Genomic DNA, 20,936 nt, shown 5'->3' with positions numbered 1-20,936 from the left:
ACCCTGCTGAGCGTGCTCTTTCCCCGGTCTCTTCGTCACACTCCCTCGCCCTCCCGTCTTCCGTCTTGTGCACATTATGTGCTCCCTATCATGAATGAAATAAAATTCAAAGAAAATGAAGAGAGAGACAAGAGGGCCAGCCGATGGCATGGTGATGGAGTGGCTGGATCCCATGGCCAACTGGCAGTTCAAGTCCTAGACCTGGAGACTTGAAAGACACACTGAGTGTGTGTGTCTGAAATTCTGAGAGGAGGAGAGGAGAAAGAACTGTGGTGTGGCCTTCCCCTGGGGACTGGTCTCTCACCTCCCTGACTCCCTCTCTCACTGCTGCTCTTTGGTGAGCGCATGCACCCTATAGCAAATCAAAGAGGGAAATTAGGGTAAGATTCCTTTAACCTAGAAAAAAACATGTCAAGGATTCTTGTTTATTTTTCTTCCTAGAGGGCCAGAGAGACACATAGAGAGGGGAGGAAAAAAAAGCACCCCAGTGGGTATGTTCACACTAGAATCCCTTCTACTCTATCTCTCCCTCCTTTCAGGGTTTTGGGCATGCATGCACACATGCATGTGTTTCTCATGCCACTGGGTGCAGGACTCGAACTGCATGGTTGGTCTTGTGGAATATGACTGCCTTATCCACTAGGCCATGGAGGTGGCCCAGGATTCAGTTGTTTTTTTTTTTTTAAAGCTTTCTAGACAACAACAAGATACTTTAATGGTTCATGTGACAGTAGGCAATTACACAACATTCAGTTTGCATCTTGATCAATACTTGTAGCCTGACCTTTCATATAACTGGGGTCAAATTAAGAGAAGAGACATTTTTAATGAATTCTTTTTTTTTTTTTTTTTTTTTTGCACCAGGAATTCTACATGGAGAATTGAGCTTACTTTTAAAAATTCAAGTAGCTGGGGCCAGCAGGTGGTGGACATTAAGGTGCATTAAAATAGAAAATATTTAAAGGATCCTAAGAAAGCAACTTATGAGTCAACGGATAGGAGTAAGATGTTAGGATTTCCCCTTAGCATTCTGGTTACGAGAGCCAGAGCCTACATGGTCTACAGTCCTACAGGCTCGAAACATACCCCAGGTATGTGCTGTGCAAGCCCAAATCCTGGTAGAAGGAACAAGAGAAAGGGGGCTGTATCCGGATGACGCCTCACTGGGGAGTTCTCTCTCTCAGGGGAAAAAAGGGGCCCTCCAGCAGTTTAAAAGAGAAAGAGATTATAGTTGGATTGGTAAGGAGGGAGAAAAGTCAAAGAAAGGCTACTTGAGAAATATTACCAAAATGGAATAAACATTAAACTGAACATTACTGCCTCATCTGATTGCCTATAAAAACGTAAAACCATTCACTGAGACTCTGGAACAGGTACAAACCATTACTGGTAGAACAGCAGATTGTAAACAAATATTTTAGGAACAAAGGTAAAGAAAACATTGAATATTTTTCTTCTCAATAATACTATATCATCAAAAAAATACTCTTGTAAATCTCTGTCACACACACCCCAAATCAATTTTTGTTAATCCTTTCCCTCGGAGGCCACAATGAAAGGAAAACATTAGACCACCTGTTTTTCTTCCTTTGCCTATTCAAGGTAAACCATTTTCTCAAAGTATGGAAATTGTGGGCAGTTTTAAATTTGCTATTGCCTTAAAACGTTCTACTGAATACGTAGTCTTAATTTTTTATGGAGCTTCTGACTTCATGTAACCAGTTTGTTTTATAGTCATCCTCCAAAATGCCTGTGATTTTTTTTAGAGCAATTTTTGCTATAGGGCTTGTGCACTTGCCCTGGAGAGACAGAAAACGAGAAATCAACCCCTAGAGGGGATGGTTACGCTATAATCCCTTCTCCTCCATTCTCCTCTACAGATTTTGGGCACACACACAAACATGCCTCGCATGAATTTTAAGCCACCGGGTTGGGGATTCAAACCGTAGTTGACCACAAGGGAGTCCAGTGACATAACCATTATGTCATCTGCTGGTCCCAATGCTTGTGATTTTAATTCTTTTTTTGAGAGGTTTTTGCTATAGGGTGCGTGCGATCGCCAGACAGACAGAGAGAGACAGAGAGACAGAAAGTGAAAAATCACCTCCCAGGGGGGATGGCCACGCCACAATCCCTTCTCCTCCATTCTCCTCTTGGGATCTTGGGCATGCACACACACGCGCCCGGCGTGAGTTTAAGCCACCGGGTCCGGGACTCGAACCACCTTGACCACATGGGAGTCCAGTGACATAAGCACTACACTAACTGCTGGTCCCTGATTTTAATTCTTCCATGGAAGAATCCTTTTAAGCGTTATGAAGCCTGGGGAGACTGTACATTTTATTTTAAATTTTATTTTGTTACACATATATATGTGGAATATATACATTACACATATGTAACTTCGCTCTAAATTCCATTCATGGAAAAGAGGAAGACCACGTTTTGTAGGAGTTTTTGAGGTCAAATACAAATTCAGAATTAGTAAGATGCAGAGAAATATCTCAGAAATTTCCAAGGATATATCAAATACAACCAAACCCAAAACATTAAACAAAACATTTCTTCTGTGAGTAGTATCATGTGCTTAATGTGTTTTTATTTTTTAAAAATAGCTACTTGCCTAACAGGATCATTATTCACCTGTTCAAGCAGTACTAAAGTCTTAATTTTAAGAAGTAGTTCACAAAAAGAGGTGGACAGAAACGGCACACACCTCTTTAGGAGATACACACGTTATTTAAAATACTGAAACAGATGCACACAGACCTAATTCCCAGAGATCATGACACTCGTTCCATCTCCTACCATTACTGATGGGCAGAGGTGGTAAAATGCAGGTGTGCTGGGGTGGAGTGAGTGTGGTAGAAAAGGGAGTGAGGGAAGTATGGAGGAAGAGGAGAGAGACAGAGACATCAACTTCCAGATTTATAGGATAGTTAATACCAAAATAATGGATTGGAAAAGTCACGGAATGTTTTTCTACGTTTTTGTATGCAAAAATATGTCATGAATTTTAATAATTTCCTATTATTGGAATTTATGGGAATAAATAGGAAAATTAATCTTAAGATGTCTTGTTTTTTCCTCTAGCCCACTGACAGCACGGCAAATGTGCTGACTGTACATATACTAACAGTAGCTGTATGTGACAAGTATTATTTACACTCCTAAAGCAAAGACACAAAATGATTCCTCCTTATTTTGCATTAAAAGACCACAGAGTAAGCAACAACCTCTGCATGGGATTTGTAATTACCTAGATGCACAGATACCTAAACAAGTCTACCCTATCCTTTGTTCCCCACAATGAGAACTAAACTATTGGCATAATTAATTTCTACTACTTTGAAATATAAAATGATAAGCATGCACAAGGGCCATCAAAATGTCTGTATGAAATTAAAGTAACAGTTAAGGGCCAGCAAGTGGTATGAAGTTAAGGTGATGAATCCCACAAGGCCAACTCTGTGGTTCAAGTCCCGGACCAGCAGCTTAAAAATCACACCAAGCATATGTGTGCGCATGCCCAAAATCCCAAGAGGAGACTGGAGGAGAGGGTACTGTGGTGTGGCCATCCCCCTTAGGGATTAATTTCTCACTTTCCTTCTCTCTGGCAAGCACACACACCATATGGCAAAAATCTAAAACAAACAGAAAAAAGAGATGAAGTTAAATCGATTAAGTTTCATTATTAACAAGGATCAAATCATAGCACAATTTATTTTTTTTTAAAGAGAGATTTTTGCTATAGGGTGTGTATGCTTGCCAGAGTTTTAAGCCAGTGGATCTGGGGCTTGAACCACGGTCAACTATGTGGGAGTCCAGCAACATAACCATTATACGCCATCTGCTGGTCCCAGGTTTTTGTTGTTGTTTTTTGTTTGTTTGCCTTTTTGAAGGGCATGGGCTTTGTTTGCATGCCACAGGGCATGGGCTCATCAGAAAGGGGAGAGCGAGAGAGAAAAGGGAATGGAGGGGATGGCCATGCAGCAATCCCGCCTCCTCCATTTTCCTCTCTGAATTTTGGGTGGGCACACATGCACAGGCACCTAGAACAATTTTAAAGTCATTGGGTCCAGGACTTGAACCATGTGGGAATCCAGCTGCCTTAACCACCACACCACCTGCTGGCCCCATAGCATAGATTTTTTTCAGAAACAATTAGAAATCTATTTTGGGGGTCTAACCTCCCCATAGCTCAGCAGTTAAGTGCTGTATGGAGGGGGCCAGATACTACATGGCTAACCACAGTTCAGATTCTGGCTCAGAAGCTTGAAAAATATGCCTGGCGTATGTGTGCACATGCCGAGATACTGATAGAGAGGCAGAATGGAGGAAAAAGCACGACTGTGCTCCACTGGAGAACACCCTCTGTTTCTCTCTGGTCCTGTCATTAAAAAAAAGGCAAAATATATATTTTTTAAGAGATTTTTGCTATAGGGTATGTGCACTTGCCAGAGAGACAGAAAGTGAGAAATTACCCCCCCAGGGGAATGGCCACACCACAATCCCTTCTCCTCCATTCTGCTCTTGGGAATTTGGGTATGCACGCACACGCCCCTGGTATGAGTTTTAAGTCACCAAGTCCAGGACTTGAACCTGGTCAACTACTTGGGAGTTCAGCAACTTAACCATTACACCATCTGCTGGTTCCAAAAGGTGTATTTTCAAAAATAGGATGGAAGAGGACAGAAGAAACATCAAGGAGAGCTGCAAAATTGGCTACAGATGAGAAAGTGTAAGGGCATGTGTATGCTGCAATGGTTTGGAAAGTAAATAGCAATGAGGAAAACAATTATACAACTTTGTTTAAAATCTCTTCTATTGGGCCAGTTAGTGGTGTGGTGGTTAGGGTGACTGGATCCGGCAAAACTGACAGGGTAGTTCAAAAACCAGACCCAGCAACTTGAAAGTATGCTTGGCGATTGTGCATACATGCCCAAAATCATGAAAGAAAAGAGATGAAGGAGAAGAGATTACAACATGACCATGTCCTATGGTGATTTCTCACTCCCCCTCTCCCCCCCAGCAGCAACAAAACAAAACAAAACCAAAATAAACCTGTTCTACTTGATTCAAATGTCTCCTAACATATTCAAAATACAAAGACATGGCTAGATCTCTGGAAACCTGAAGACAGCAAGGGTCAAAACCGAGGTCTCAAAAAAATCAATTTATGCACTACTCAGATTTTTATGAGCTACTTTTCTTAGCAGGGATTTGGCTGCAGGCTAGTGAGATTGAGAAATTTTAAAAAGAGATTGGTTAACATTAAAAAAGAACAAAAGGCAAAGTATAAAATTAAACCTATACTACATTTATAACCAGGTAAAATATTTATGTAAAAACTGGAAGAAAGGGACCAGCAGTTAGCCTAATGGCGATGTCTCTGAACTCCCATATAGTTGTCGACCACGGTTCGTGTCCAGGACTCAGTGGCTTAAAACTCATGCCGGGTGCGTGTGCGTGCGTGCCCAAGATCCTGAGAGGAGAATGGAGGAGAAGGGATTGCGGCGTGGCCTTCCCCCCACCCCGGGGAGGGGGGAGGTTGGTTTCTCACTTTCTGTCTGTGTTTCTGTCTTTTTGGTGAGCCCACATGCCCTATAACAAAAACCTCTCCTCCCCCAAAATAAATAAATAAATAAGAAAAAGAAAAAAAATTAAAAACCTGGAAAAAAATGAGGAAAGGTTTAATGCTAATATTCCAAGTACCCATTTGAACAATAGGTAGCTTGTCTCGGTGCTTCAAGGTTTATAACAGTAACTTATTATTGGGAGAAATAAAAAAAGTCAAACTTTTTAAGTTGATTGTCATTCACTGTTTCAATCTTGTTTCACCTTGTAGGATTGATTCAAGTGGAGACCTTATGTTCTGGATTTTAGGACTACTCTTTATAAGAATACATTCATAACGTTATGTTAATTTTACTACGAACATTAAAACTTTGTATATAATTTTGATCTCCAGAGGATCTCGAGAACTCATGGAGTTCTTAAAGCTTATTAATTTTGAACAAAAGAAAGTACAATCATAATTCCACATAGGTTACAAGAAAATGTGGTGATTACATATGACAGATAACCTTTTAATCCCAAGGTACTCTATTAGCTATACAATATAAATCAGAAAGCAATTTTTAATGAAGATGCCATGTCGGTAAACTTAATATTGCTTTTCTTTGTGAGATAATTTCTTCTTTATTTCTGCACTCATCAGATAGGCGCCAAAGTTGAATGGGATTTTTAATTTTTTTTTCAATTATTCCTGGAGCCAAAAGGGACCTTTTTCTCTCCCTTTTCTCAGGTCTTTGACTAGTGAAAACCTGTCACGGTAAATCCTTCCTGTTTCTTTTATACATAAATATTTTTTAAATAAGCCTCTCACTAGCATTGTAGCTCAGGAATGTTTTTATTTTTATTTATTTTTTTTTGTATTAAGGTTTTAGTCATAGGGCAAGTGGTTTCACTGGGGGAAAAGAGAGACAGAGATAAAGTGAGAAATCACCAGGAGAGGATGACCGTGCTGCAATTCCTTCTCTTCCTGGGATTCCAAGCATGCATGCACACCCGCCTGATGTGACTTTTAAGCCACCAGGTTTGGGACTCTGATCATGTTTGGCCATGTGAGAATTCAGTGCCTCTATTACCATGCCACCTGCTGGTCCAGGATATTTTTCTTAGGAGCCTAAGAGCCATCTCTGCCTCAAGGAAAGTAAAGCCCGGTCTGTCTTCATGGGAATTCCACCTAGGCTGCAGGTTCCTGTAATCACCTGCTCCTCAGAAAGTTAGAATTTTTATTTTTCCATTTGGAGAAAGGCAATTAAGCATCAAGGACGGTCACTGAGGTTACCAGGAAAATTAGGTAGAGCAAATGGTGCTGGCAAAGTCCTGTTACATGAGAGCTTATATTAATACATATGTAATGAATTATAGATGCTCCTTGATTTATGATGGGGCTACATCTCAGTAAATCCATAGTAAACTAAAAATACTGTATGTTGATAATGTATTTAATACACCTAACCTACTAAATGCCATGGCTTAGCCTACACTATTTTTTATTTAAACTTTCTACAGGGCATGTGCACTTGTTGCAGGGGAGGGTGGTGATGGTGGTGCTGGTAATAGAGGAGAGAGAAAGTGGAAAAGCACCCCTGGGGGATGGCTGCACGGAAATCCCTTCTCTTGGGATTCTGGGCATTCACATACAAGAGCGCCCTAAATGTTTTCTTAGCCACAGGGTCAGGGACTCAAACCATATAGTAAGCTTTGTGAGATCCAGCATCACAACCACCATTCCACCGGCTGGCTCAGCCAGACTATCTTAAGATTTTTCTTACTGTTATTTTTAAAAATTTGTCAGAGGGTATGTATGTTAGGGGAGTAGAGTGGAAGCATCCTCAATGTGGCATGGTCACACCACAATCCCTTTCTCCTCCATTTCTCCATCCTGCTGGGATTTGGGGCAACGGGCACACGCACCAGCACTGGCACCAGGCAATGGGATCCAGGCCTCTTAACCACTAGGCCATGAGGCCAGGCCTAGCCTCGTCTACCTTTTTTATTTATTATTTATTATTGTTATTTTAAAATTTGCCACAGGGCATGTGTACTCACCAAAGAGAGAGAGAAAGTGAGAAAGCTAGGCTCTAGATCTGGGACTCAAACTGCAGTTGGCCATGGGGAATCTAGCACCTTGACTACCATGTAACCTGCTGGCCCTTAGCCTTATCTACCTTAAACCTGCTCAGAACACTCACATTAGTCTACAGTTGGGCAAAACCATCTGTTTACACAGTGCACAGCAGAGTATCTGTAGTTAGTGACTGCCTAGATAACTAGAAGCTGTGGCTCATTGGTTCTGCATAGCACTGAGAGTGTGTGTGACACTACATATATCACTAGGCCAGGAAAGAAATCAAAATTCAAAGTAGTTTCTACTGAACGCATATCACTTTCATGCTACTAAAAAAAATCTTTAAGTTGAACCATAATAGTATCTCAGAAACTGTCTATAGACCTACCTGGCTAGGCTATATAAAAGTGAGATTTGTTTTAGTCTACAATTCTCATTAATGTGTTTCTTGTGATGTTTACTGCAGTTTAAAAAAAAAAATTTTTAAAGAATCATTTAGTTAATTCCATGTTAATTCCATGTTATTATTATTTTTTAAAATTTGACCAAACAAAGACAGAGAGAGAGAGAAAGGGAAAGTGAGAAATTAAGCCACCAGGTCTAGGTTTCCCTTTTTTTTTTTTGAGAGGTTTTTGCTATAGGGCGCTCGCCAGACAGACAGAGACATAGAGATAGAAAGCGAAAAATCACTCCCCAGGGGGGATGGCCATGCAGCAATCCCTTCTCCTCCATTCTCCTCTCAGGATCTTGAGCGCGCACACATACGCGCCCAGCGTGAGTTTTAAGCCACCGGGTCCAGGACGTGAACCGCGGTGGACTACGTGGGAGTCCAGTGACATAGCCATTACGCTAACTGCTGGTCCCAAATGTTTATTCAATAATAAATTTTTTCTTTTCTACATTAGTGGATAGGAACTTGCTGGGTTGGCAGGCTGATTTAACTGGCTGATTTAACTTTTTATTTTTTAGAAGAGATCTTTGCTATAGGGCACGTGCGCTCGCTGAGACTGAGGAAGATAGAGAAACAGAGAGTGAGAAATCACCCCCTAGAGGGGATGGCCACGCTGCAATACCTTTTCTTCTGTTCTCTTCTCAGGATCTTGGGCATGCATGCACACGCACCTGGCACAAGTTTTAAGCTGCTGGGTTCAGGACTTGAACCATGATCAACCACATGGGAGTCCAGTGATGCAACTATTATGCCATGTGCTAGTCCTGGTTCATTACATTTTTCAAATTTAAAACACCAGCAGGTGGTGTAGAGGTTAAGGAGACTGGATCTCCCATGTCCAACTTCTAGTTCAAGTCTGGGACCACAGAACTTAATGCATATAAAATATTTACACCATAAATATCTTTGTCATCATGAGATCAGCAGGTGGCATGGTGGTTAAGGTTCTGGATCCCACATGGCTAACTCCACAGTTCAAGTCCCAGACCCAAGAGCTTGAAAAACACGCTGCAGCGTGCATACCTGCATGCCCAAAATCCCAAAAGGAGACTAGAGGAGAAGGGCCTGCAGTGTGGCCAACCCCCTGGGGGCTGATTACTCATATTCTCTTTTTTTTTCTTTCCTTCCTCCCTGGCAAGCACATATGCCCTTTGGCAAAAATCTAGGGAAAAACAAAAACAACAATACCCCAACAATCTGGTAATAAGAAAGGAAAGCCTAAGAGTTCCTGAACTGAACAGCCTAGTTGAAGATCTTCTGGCCCTGAGTTACAAAGTCTCTCTTTAACTCTCTATTCTCTTGGAATACATTGAGATCTTCATTCTAAAACTTGAGACCAATGTTGCCAGAGTTCAGGTCTCTGGACAGAGGTGACAAAAAAACTAAGAGGAGGCAATGAAGACTTAAGAGGTATATGGAGTCACTACTGGTGGGAGACAGGCCCAAGCGCATCGCCATAGGGTGTACATAAACAGAACAGAAAGTTCTAATAACGGAATTTTCAGTTAAGAGTTCCCACCCTAAACACTTAGTTTTAATCCCTTCCTGTTCATCTCTGACATTTCTCTACATCATTTACTGTTTTCCTTAGACTTTGAGATCCTACAAGTTGGTACTAAGTCATTCTGATTATATTATATTCAAGAAATTTGTTCTTCTACATAGAGTTTCTATAGACTATGGATCCTATTCAGTTGCTCCCCCTACCTACTTGTTTTCCTTTCACAGATCCTACTGGGAATCTAAGAAAATGTGATGATTTATCTAAGAAACTAGTGCAGCACAAAGAAGAAACCAGGTAAGAGAAGAACAAGTTTTGCAGAGATGTAAATGAACTGGAGGAATAAAGAAGGTGATAAAATATACACAAATGATGGGTTATTAAGAGATGTCAACCCGAAGAAACACTAGAGAGTAAGTCTACCACTGTTTTCCAGCATCTTCCAGGGTTGTCCTTTGAAATGTACATTGGCTTGGTAATAATGCCTCTTGTATGTTTTCTGCTCTATGACTTTCTTCACAAGAAACCTGAATCGTGTGATAAGCTTGTCTCCCAGAGCCTACCATTAGAAAGAAAAAAAAGTATAATAAAATGAGGAGTCTAGACATAAATTTTATTAAAAATAGACATCTATAATGCAATTAGGTTTTTTTGAAAAAGAATTATTTTATCTTAACTTTATTTTTAATTTAACCAGAGAGGGACACAGAGAGAGTGAGAAAACAAGCCACCAGGTTCGGGACTCGAACTGCTATTGGTCAAGTGGGATTCCAGCGTCCTTAACCACCATACCACCTGCCAGTCCCCGCAATTAGATATTTTAAGATTTCCAGCCTTAACATTAAATATCGTTGATGTAAGATATCACATTTAGGTTCAATTGTGATATTTTCAGTAACTATCTTTTGTTTTCCCCTACTGTTTTCTATTTGTATCTTCATTATTTCCACTCACATTCTTTGAGTTTGCACTTCTTTTAGTAGTTTCTATAGGTAGAAACTGAGATCAATAATTTGAGAATTTTATTTTCTCAATATAGGCAGTATAGTAGTATACATTCTCATCTAAGTACTGCTTTAGCAATGCAGTAGGCAGAATAACAGACCATCAAAAATGCCATGTCTTAATCCCTCAACTCTAAATATGTAACCTTATATAACAAAAGTGAATTTGCATATGTGAAAAGTAAGGATGGGGAGACTGTTACCCTGGATTAACGCAGTAGGTTCAGCATAATCGAAAAGGTCCTTACAAGTGAAAGAAAGAGTCAGGAGAATATGAGACAAATCTGAAGATACCTTGAAGCTGGTCTGAAGATGGAGAAAGGGGCCTGAGCCGAGGAATGCAGGTAAGCTCTAAAAGATGGGAAAGGTAAGGAAAAAGATTTACCACAGAACCTCCACAGTAAATACAGACTTCCTGATATTTCTTTCTTTCTTTCTTTTTTTTTTTTTGAGAGGTTTTTGCTATAGGGTGCATGCGCTCACCAGAAAGACCAAGACAGACAGACAGAGAGCAAGAAATCACCCCCCAGGGGGGATGGCCACACTGCAATCCCTTCTCCTCCATTCTCCTCTTTGTATCTTGGGCACGCACGCACACGCACCCGGTGTGAGTTTAAGCCACCAGGTCCAGGACTCGAACCGCGGTCAACTAAGTGGGAGTCCAGCGACATAGCCATTACACTAACTGCTGGTCCCCCTCCTGATATTTCTATTTTACTTTTTGGATGTTTTTGAGAATGTTCCAGTAATTATAACAATAGCAAGTCTTCCTTTATTTTATTAGACAGAGCATGTGTGTGTGTGTGCATGTGCCCAGTATATTTTCAAGTGATCTGGGATCTGCACTTGTAGCTGACTGTGTGGCTTCCAGCACTTTAATTGCACTGTGGTCAGAGAACAAACCTGCTTTGATTTGAACCTTTCTATTTAGACTTGTTTTGTGAACCACAATGTGGTCAATTTTGGTAAATTTGCTACATGTCCATCAAAGAACACGTGTCTGTTGTTTGAGTGTTTAGTTATCGATGAGGTCAGGCTGGTTAATTATAATGTCCAAGATATTTATATCTGAGTTTTATGTTTACTTATTCTATTGAGCCTGTGTTGTTCCAGTTATGTCAACTCCATGTCTATACTTTTGAATATATTAAGTACAGTTACAATAAACATACGTAATAACCATTTAATTATTATGCCTGCTAATCCTAATAATTATGTTTGTTTTTAGGTAGTTGCAATTAATTTCTTTTCTCCTTACTATGGCTCATAAGTTTAACATGTTTCACTAGTGAATTCTACCAAATGCTTGAGATTGAGGCAGCATCATTTCTATGTAAACATTTCCAGAATACTGAAGAGGAGAGGAATACTTATGAACTTACCCTATGATGTTAGCATTATCAGCTACCCAAACACAACAATTATTGGAAAACTAGTTTAATATCCCTCATGAATCTAGATTTAAAAAATAAAAATCCAAACCAATTTTACAAAGAAAATTCACTGACACATTTTTAAAAATAGATATGACCAAGTTTTATACCAGGAAAGCAAAATTGGTTCAAGGACTCAAATATCAAGTATAATTAACTGAATAAAGAGAATTAGAAAACCATATGACTAGCTCAACAGATACAGAAAAACAGCATCTAACAAAATCCAATATATATTCCTAACTACAATGAATAATTTTTTGTCAACGAGGAGTAAAAAGTAACTCCTCAACTGAGAAAATCAAAAACCTAGAGATAACACCATGCTTAAATATAATCTAACGCATTTTCCCTCAAATCTGGGGCATGAAGTAAAACTCTTTGTTCACAGACAATATGATCATCTATGTAAAAAATCCCAAGGAATGTCTATAAAAAAAAAAGCTAATAAAACTAGTCAGTGAACTTAGGAAAGTTTTAGGTTATGAGACTGATATACATATTTTAAAAATTTTGCTATAGGTACATGTGTTCATTGAAGGGAGAATAAAAGAAAAGAGAGAGAAAGTGATAATCCTCACCCCCACCCCAGAGGGTATGGTCATGGCACAATCCCTTCTCCATCCTCTCAAGATTTTGAGCACACACACCTAGCATATTTCTCAAGCTGCCAGTCTGTAACTCGAATGTGCAGTCAGCCATGTGAGATCCAGTTGCCTTAATACCATGCCAATGGCTGGCCTATAAATGTCTACTGTAGAGGTTGGCCCCACAGAGGCAGCAGTTCAATGTTATATAGCAGAGTCCAGATCCCACATGCTAATCACAGCTCAAATTTCAGCCCTAGTGACAACATGCAGGATGTGTTATGTGTGCGACAGGATGGAGAAATGGAAGAAAAAGGATTGCAGCATGACTAGCCCCACTGGAGGGTGCTTTCTTTCTTTCCAGTTCCCTCCTTTGTTGTGCATGCACGTGTATTCTCTATCACGCATATAAAGTTAAAAACAAAATACAATGTCTATTATATACTGTATTTCCACACACTAGTAGCAAAAAATGAAAAAATATATTTTACAACAGCATCAAAAGATATGAACTGATAAAAGTTACCACACACGTGCACTAGAAATTTTGAAACACTGCTGAATTAAAGAAGACAAATAAATGGTGAAAGGCACCATGTTCATAGGTCAGAAAATTTAATATCCCAAGATGTCAATTGTCTAAATTTGGTGGAAGCACAATCAAATTCCATAAGGCTGTTTTGTAGAAAAAAAAAAAGTTGAACAAATTGATCATAAAATATAGAAAAGCAAAGGACTTCAAAAGGACTTAGAGAGAAAAAAAAAAAAAAAAGGACTTAGAAAAAGAATGAAGTTGGAGGACTTAATACTGCTTGATTTCAAGACAAATTACAAAAACTGATCATGACAATGTGGTACTGGCATCAAGAAAGGTGAGCTCCATGGCTAGTTCCACGGCACAGAGGTAAGGTGCTGCTCAAGACCAGCTGGATCCCACATGGAGATCACAGTTTACGTCTCTGACCCAGTTGGCCTGAAACCTACCAGGCACAAGCTCAAGTGCCCCGGATCTGATGCACTAGGGGACTGAAGGAAAGGAATCATGGTGTGACCAGATTCTGTGGAAGGAGCACCTCTCTCTCTGCTTCTCTCTCTCATGTTCAGGTACATATAGTCTATCATGAAATAAAGGGAAAATATAAAAAAGACAATTAGATCAACAGAAGAAAATAAATCAAGAAATACTGGGTTGTTGGAAAAGTCATGACACATTTTTGCAAAGAACTACAGAAAAAATAGACCATGACTTTTTCGACAACCCAATGCACAACACAGTTTTGGAAAAGGTACAAAAGTTACTTACCAGAAAAAAAGATGGCCTGAAATTACTGTACATTGCTAGTGGGTATATAAAATTGTAAAGTACTCTGGGAAATAATTTGCAGTTTCTTAAAAAGATAAAAGCTTTATTTTTACTTAATCCATTATGGAAACCCTTCCTGCTCATTACACAGACCTATCTCAAATCAATTGCACAGTATCACATACTTTGTATGCACACTTCCTCTTGTAAGACTTTAACATTTTTTGCTACTTTTGCTTAAAAAACCACTCTTAAGCATATCTTTATCTACTGGTACCTATATTTCCAAAACTGACCCAAAAAAGGAAACACACACATACCTATCTATTTATTTATTTTGCTGTCTGAGGGCAAGTGTACTAATGAGACAGAGAGAGAGAGAGAGACAGAGAGAGAGAGAGAACCTCCCAATGGGTCACACAGAGTGTGGTCACACTGCAATCCTTTTTCTTCCATTCCTTTCACAATCTGGGGCATGTACAAACATGTACCCATCATGTTTTTCAAACTGCCAGGGCCAGGATTCAAATCACAGCCCAGTCTTGTGGGATCTAGCTCCCTTAATCCCTGTGTTACGGAGTTAGCCCACGTATGTTTAACAGACATGGTCAGGGCCGCCAAGTGGCTTGGTGGTTAAGGCATTGGACTTCCACATGGCTGACCGCAGTTCAACCCAGACCTAGCAGCTTGCTTTCTCACTTTCTCTCTTTGGTCAAATTTAAAAATAAAAAATTATAATAAATAAAATTAAATAATTGTTTTAAAAAATGTATTTGTCAGATTAAGTTCCAAAAGGTTAAAATAACTCAAGATTCCTCTCACAAGTATATGAATACTGAATGTCTTCCATTCTTACCAGTACTACTAGACAAAAAACAGTGTCTGTAACCAAGAACAAGGGTGAGCATCTTTTCCTGTTTCTATTATATGCTTTCTTTTCTTTGCATTTGTTATTTTTATCCTTTACCTAAACTTCTATTATATTGTTTGCTTTTCTTTTTAACCTGCAGTGATTGTCTATAGACAGGTTTACCTTGTAGATATTGCTGGGGTTTTTTGTTTGTTTGTTTGTTTATGTTCTCCAGTGAATATGTACTATCTTTGGAAACAACACCAACAGGGGAAAAACATTTATTTTAATTAATTTGAAATTAAGGAAAGAAAAAGTCTTTTTCCTCCTTTCTATATATGTCATAATGCAAATAAGGAGTAAGATATAGCATCTTAAAAATTTACAACCTGGCACTTTTGCTCAGCAAGTGGGTTATTTCATTCTAGATGTGAATTTTGAGAATCACTAAGGAAGAATAATTTAAAAACCCTCCTTTAGAGAAGAAAAGCATAAAGTTGTTTCCTACTGTGATAATCTAGATACCAAAATCAGAAAGTTATTTTACCATTTCTGTTTTTTAAAGACTTAATTTTATTTATTATTATTGCTATTATTTTAAAATTTGAGTAGAGAGAGAAAGAGAGAGAGACGGAGGGACAGTGAGAAGCAAGTCACCAGATCCAGGACCTGAACCATGGTCAGCCGTATGGGAGTCTAGCGCTTTAACCACATCCCGTGCTGGCCCCAATTTTTTCTAAACGATAGAGAGCTTGAGCTATGCGAGGGAGAGAGAGAGAGGAGGACTCTCGACAGGGTCTTGTCACGCTGCTATCCCTTTTCTCTAGCGTCCCAGGATCCTGGGCACTCATATAGCCCGTTTTCAGGCTGACCTGAGGATCTGAACCTGTGGTCGGTCACAGGTCAGGCTTCTGGCCTTGCACAGCACTTGTATTACAGCCATGTCACAGCAGCTAGAATGCCATTTTCAACGTGATAACTTCAGTTAGTTCTCCAGAGACAAATTTCATTTTATTGCACAAATAAAACTGATTAGTGCATCTATCTGTCAAATAAAATTTTGATGAACTGCATGTCATCTCAATAAAATAATATAATGCTGGGGCTAGCAGACCAGTAAATCACTAGACTCCCACATGGCCAATTGTGGTTCGAGTCCCAGACCTGGTGGCTTGAAAATCACACCAGGCATGTGTATGCACATGTCCAAGGTCCTCCGAGGACAATGGAAGAGAAGGGACTGGGGCGTGGCCATCCCTCCCTGGGGAGTGATTTCTAACTTTCCCTCTTGCTATCTGTCTCTTCTTTCAAGCAAATGCACATACCCTAAAGCAAAAACTTCTTAAAAACAAAAACAAAAAACCTAGCTTTAAAAAAAAAAAAAGTTTTGCCATAGGATGTGTGCACTCATCAGAGAAAGAGAAAGAGACAGAGAGAAATCACCTCCCAGGTAGGATGATTATGCTGCAATCTCTTTTGCATTCTCTTCTAGGAATTTTGAGCACACACACAGTGTGTCTTAAAGCCACCAGGTCTAAGACACAAACTGCTTGGTCAGTCATGTGAGAACCAGCCTCCATAATATCTGCTGGCCCTACAATAGCACTTCAAGTAGGAAAATTCCACACTTTTATTCTTGTTAGTATGCTGAGTAGATGCCTTTATTATTAGGTCACCATTCTAGCACAAGAGTATGTAAAAAGGGCCAAAACAAACAAACAAACAAACAAAACACGACTCAACTTGAAAACCATCCTCAAATTGTGACTGGAGACTGGACAGAAGAGAAAACAGAATAGGAAGTTTTTCCGGTAACCTCAATGTCCTGATCTAAAGATGAAGACTTAAAGACAGAACAAGTGTTTAGTCTTTTTGGTCCTTTAGGATTTCACACTAATTCTCTTTAGTCATTTTCTGGGAATATTGTTATAGAATGGACAATGGTCTAGATTTCCTGTTGCTAAATCCATGAGTTAGCCACTGATTGAGAAAACTAAAGTCTCACTATTATTTTCACAATCATTAGTTAAAATATTTTTAAAGAATTATTTAACTTTATTTATTACTATTTTCCAGTTTGATCAGAGACAGAGACAGAGAGAGAGAGAGAGAAACGGCCAGTGAGAAAGCAAGCTATAAGGTCCAGGACTTGAACTGCGGTTGTCCATGTGGGAGTCCAGGGCCTTTACCTACCACGCCACCTGCTGGCCCCACTGTTAAAGTATTTTAACAACAGTCTACCTCTCTGTTGCTCCTCAAACATACTGACTTTTTTGAACAGGTATATCTATTATATATGATAAAAATTTATGTGTAATTCATATTTGGGTGAATCTTAAAATGTTAAGAATTATGTGCTCTAAATATTTATAGGAAAATTAACCTATATGAATTCATAATCTATCAGATTTACAAAGAGAAAAGAATCTAATTTTTCCATTGATCAAGTACCTATTGTGTACAGAAAACACACAAATATCCAAAGGCCAAGAAAAACCAATATAACTTCTTCAAAGTCAGGATCTTAATGTGTCAAGATTCTTCTACCTCAGTCCCCAAGTAACTGGGACTATAGGTATATGCTGCTACACCTGGCTTTTTTTTCCCCTAGGGTGGCTGAGAATTGACTAGCAACTCCCATGTGGCCTCAGCCTGTGGGGTAGCCTAAATCCAGTATAATTCTGACAAGGAATAAAGTTAGTGGATTTGTAATACTGAGATATCAGAAAACTATAGTAACTAAGGTAATCTTGCTTTGAACAAAGGTAAAGTGGCTCAATGGAAACCATCAAATGGGGTAGTGTTGAACTGGTTTACCAGCTTGACAGCATGTCTCCTTACTATTAGGCTGTCTTAAGTATTTTTCTATGCGAAAATATGTCATGACTTTTTTTTTTCTTTTTTAGAGAGGTTTTCACTATAGGGTGTGTGTACTCGCCAGAAAGAGACAGAAAGTGAGAAATCACCCCCCAGGGGGGGATGGCCATGCCACAATCCCTTCTCCTCCATTTGCCTGTTGTCATCTTGGGCATGCACGCACACGTGCCCGGTGTGAGTTTAAGCCATCTGGGCCAGGACTTGAACCACAGTCGACTACATGGGAGTCCAGCGACATAGCCATTACGCTAACTGCTGGTCCCAAATAAGCTGACCTCAGTTTTTGAACATTCCAAAAAGTAGTTGCTGGGCTACAAACCATGATTCTGAGGTCATGGATGATGCCACAGGATTGTCATGTTAGACTTCTGCAACATGGATTGGACACCAAGCCTCCAATTATACCAGGACATGAAGTGGTGATTCCAGTCATGTATGTGTAGCTGGAAGAAGAGCGCTAAACCCAGGTTTTTGTCATTATAGCCCACCTTCAGATGAAGATGTAGTATTTCCTAAAGTATGCACCCAGAAAGTCCCACAGGATGGTTGGGTTCTGCTCCAGAATGGGACACATGATAGAAGAAAATGTGTAACTGCTTCTGCTCCTCTCTTCAAGATTTACCAGGTCTGATGTGTACTTTGGCCACTTGCCTGTGTTGTTTTTATACCTATTAGTGTTCCCTTCAAATATTCCCGGAATCTTGGCCTGCCGTGGATACTTCTAGTATCTTTATTTTCTTGATTTCATTATTCACTCTCCAAATCCATGACACTGTTCAGGTAACATTATAACAAATTTCATGGCCTATTTACTCACCATTGTACTCAAATTCTTTGCAGCATTTGATATTGTCTAATATACACTTTCAGTCTTCTCTCACCTACATTCTCATCAGTGACCAGATCTTGCTGTTCCGGTTTCCATACTGAATACATTTCTTCTTTTAAAATCTTAAGACTTCTATTTTGAATATTAGTTTCTCTTGACTGGACCCTTATACTTGATAACATCTCAAAAATGTATCAAAGTATTGCTTTAAAATCCAAAGATTTTTTTTTCGGAGAGGTTTTTGCTATAGGGCGCGTGCACTTGCCAGAAAGACAGAGAGAGACAGAGAGACAGTAAGTGAGAAATCACCCCTCCTAGGGGGGAATGGCCATACCACAATTCCTTCTCCTCCATTCTCCTCTCAGGATCTTGGGCATGCATGCACACGTGCCCAGCGTGAGTTTAAGCCACTGGGTCTGGGCCTCGAACCGTGGTCGACTACATGGGAGTTCAGTGACAGCTATTATGCTAACTGCTGGTCCCCAAATCCAAAAATTTTGAAATGAGTTCACTTGCATGAGAATGAAACCACTATTAGCCTCACAGTCTACCTCTTTAAGACAATATGCTTCTCTGGTGTCTGAGTCATATCAAAGTTACAAATTTTACTTCTACCTTTTAGTCAACTGAAGACCCAATTCCTACTTTATAGAACTAAAAAATTTTACCATCAACCCATTCAATGTACCCTTGCTACTCTACACAACTCAAAACTAAGAATTTGAGTCTTTTGAGGTTAAGAACTGTTTTTGTCTTTTTTTTTTTCCCTGCTATAGGTACATGTGCTCACTGGAGACAGAGGGAAAGTGAGAAAGTACCCGCAGGGGGAATGGTCACGCTGGAACCCTTTCTTCTCTTGGGATTTTGGTCACCAATGCATATGAGCCCAATATATATTTTCCTAGCTACTGTTGGGACTTCAACTACGCAGTCCGCCATGTGGAATCCAGCTGCCCTAACCTCAAGACCATCTCCTGGCCCCAAAATTCTACATTATTGGCTTCCATATACCTGGCATCAGATAACAGAGCCTGCTGATGGTGAATGGTCACTGAAGATCTGTTAATGACTAAGTGGCTTGCAACTGAAATGAAATTCAAGGTTAACTTCTCTCCTACAACATTATTAGTTAAATCTCTTTGCATTAGCTAGGTACCATTATATTACTCTCATTTCAGTGAAAAAAAAAAAAAAGAAAGAAAGAAACTAAAGAATCAATACAAAGGCCTGACTGGTAGTGCAGAAGTGGCACAGCTGGATCCACAAGGGAAAAGGCCTGGGTTCACACCCTGGAACCTCCCTAAGCATGCTGGGCATGCATGTCCATGATTCAGGCTGTCTGAGACTGGGTACGGATTGTGGCATGAGAACCCCGTTGAGGGGCTCATCTTTCTCTCTCATGGAATAAGTAAGTGAATAAACTTAAAGAAAAGACAAAAGACAAAAAAAAAAAAAAAAGATGAACTGACTTGCTCTACCCCAGAAAACATAAGGTTGAAGCTAGAATACACAGATGTAAAATTAAAACCCTCATCTTTCCAACATAACACTTCATCTGTCAACTCTACCTTGTTTCTGCACATCTTGTCTCAATCCCAACTTCATTTTTGTCATTTGTCTTATTTTTGTAGCAGGAGGAAATATACAATTTAGGAAAAGGGTAACGTGAAAAATGTGTCTGTTACCCTTAAGGCATAGTATATCAAGTCATCAGAAAAATACAATAGTAAAGCGACTCTAAGTGAAAGGTATAAAGTGACTCTAAGTAAAAAGTATGTTCCAAAAAGCTCAGCAGATGTACAATTCTGTCAAGGGTGAGGACAAAGATGACTCCAATGAGAATATTAGCCTTTTTATTTATTTTACTGGTCTTTCTGCAGCCTCTTAGGCATTTCTGCATTTTAATAAAAACATCTGTACCACTTCTACAACATCATCAAAATAGAGTGCTGTTTAATTCAAGGTAAATCTAGTGCAGATGCAGAGAGGTAGATCACTACAGCATAAATGCATAATGAATGAGAGCAGAGACTATAACGAAGTTACCTTTCTGTGCACTCAATGCTCTTTATACCCTCATCACTTCACCTCTCTCTTCCCAATATCTATGTATCTGTCTCTCTACAAAATCACCCAGTTCTGGGTGGAAAGAAAAGTATGCCTCAGTTACCTCGATGGTAACTGAGGGTCTGTCAGAAAAGGTTCTGTAACATAGCTGGTATAAACTAATATTCCCTGAATAAAGAGAATCAATCTATTAATTTATTCTAGATCTTCTACAAAAACAGTTACGCACGAATTATCACATTCTCTCTTAACACATCATAAAAACTCATGCATGGCTAGGCCATCCATTTTTCTTGGTTTTCCATTCAGCTCCTAACGTGAATAATCTATCTTAATGTGTTCCAAAATACAGATCGTAACAAGCAATCAAAAAATTATTATGGCCACCTGCAGGA

The 20,936-nt window shown here is 39.5% G+C and overlaps 1 protein-coding gene and 1 long non-coding RNA gene across 14 annotated transcripts in view; one reads left to right on the top strand and one right to left on the bottom strand.

The window, feature by feature from the left end:
• The window catches only part of EIF4G3 (eukaryotic translation initiation factor 4 gamma 3), a 418,798-nt gene that overhangs the window by 139,939 nt on the left and 257,923 nt on the right, over positions 1-20,936 (bottom strand). The window lies entirely within an intron of this gene.
• Positions 1-20,936, top strand: part of LOC114007245 (uncharacterized) — a 41,052-nt gene that overhangs the window by 5,874 nt on the left and 14,242 nt on the right. For all 3 annotated transcript variants that reach the window (XR_003548871.1, XR_003548870.1, XR_003548869.1), the window contains exon 3: positions 9,819-9,888. This is a non-coding gene — a long non-coding RNA (uncharacterized LOC114007245). The remainder of the gene's footprint in view (positions 1-9,818; positions 9,889-20,936) is intronic.

This window comes from Tupaia chinensis, unplaced genomic scaffold (assembly GCF_000334495.1).
Source record: "Tupaia chinensis unplaced genomic scaffold, TupChi_1.0 Scaffold000146_1, whole genome shotgun sequence".
Classification (NCBI taxonomy): domain Eukaryota; kingdom Metazoa; phylum Chordata; class Mammalia; order Scandentia; family Tupaiidae; genus Tupaia; species Tupaia belangeri.
The sequence above is the reverse complement of the archived record's forward strand: the minus strand, read 5'-3'. Positions and strand labels throughout refer to the sequence as shown.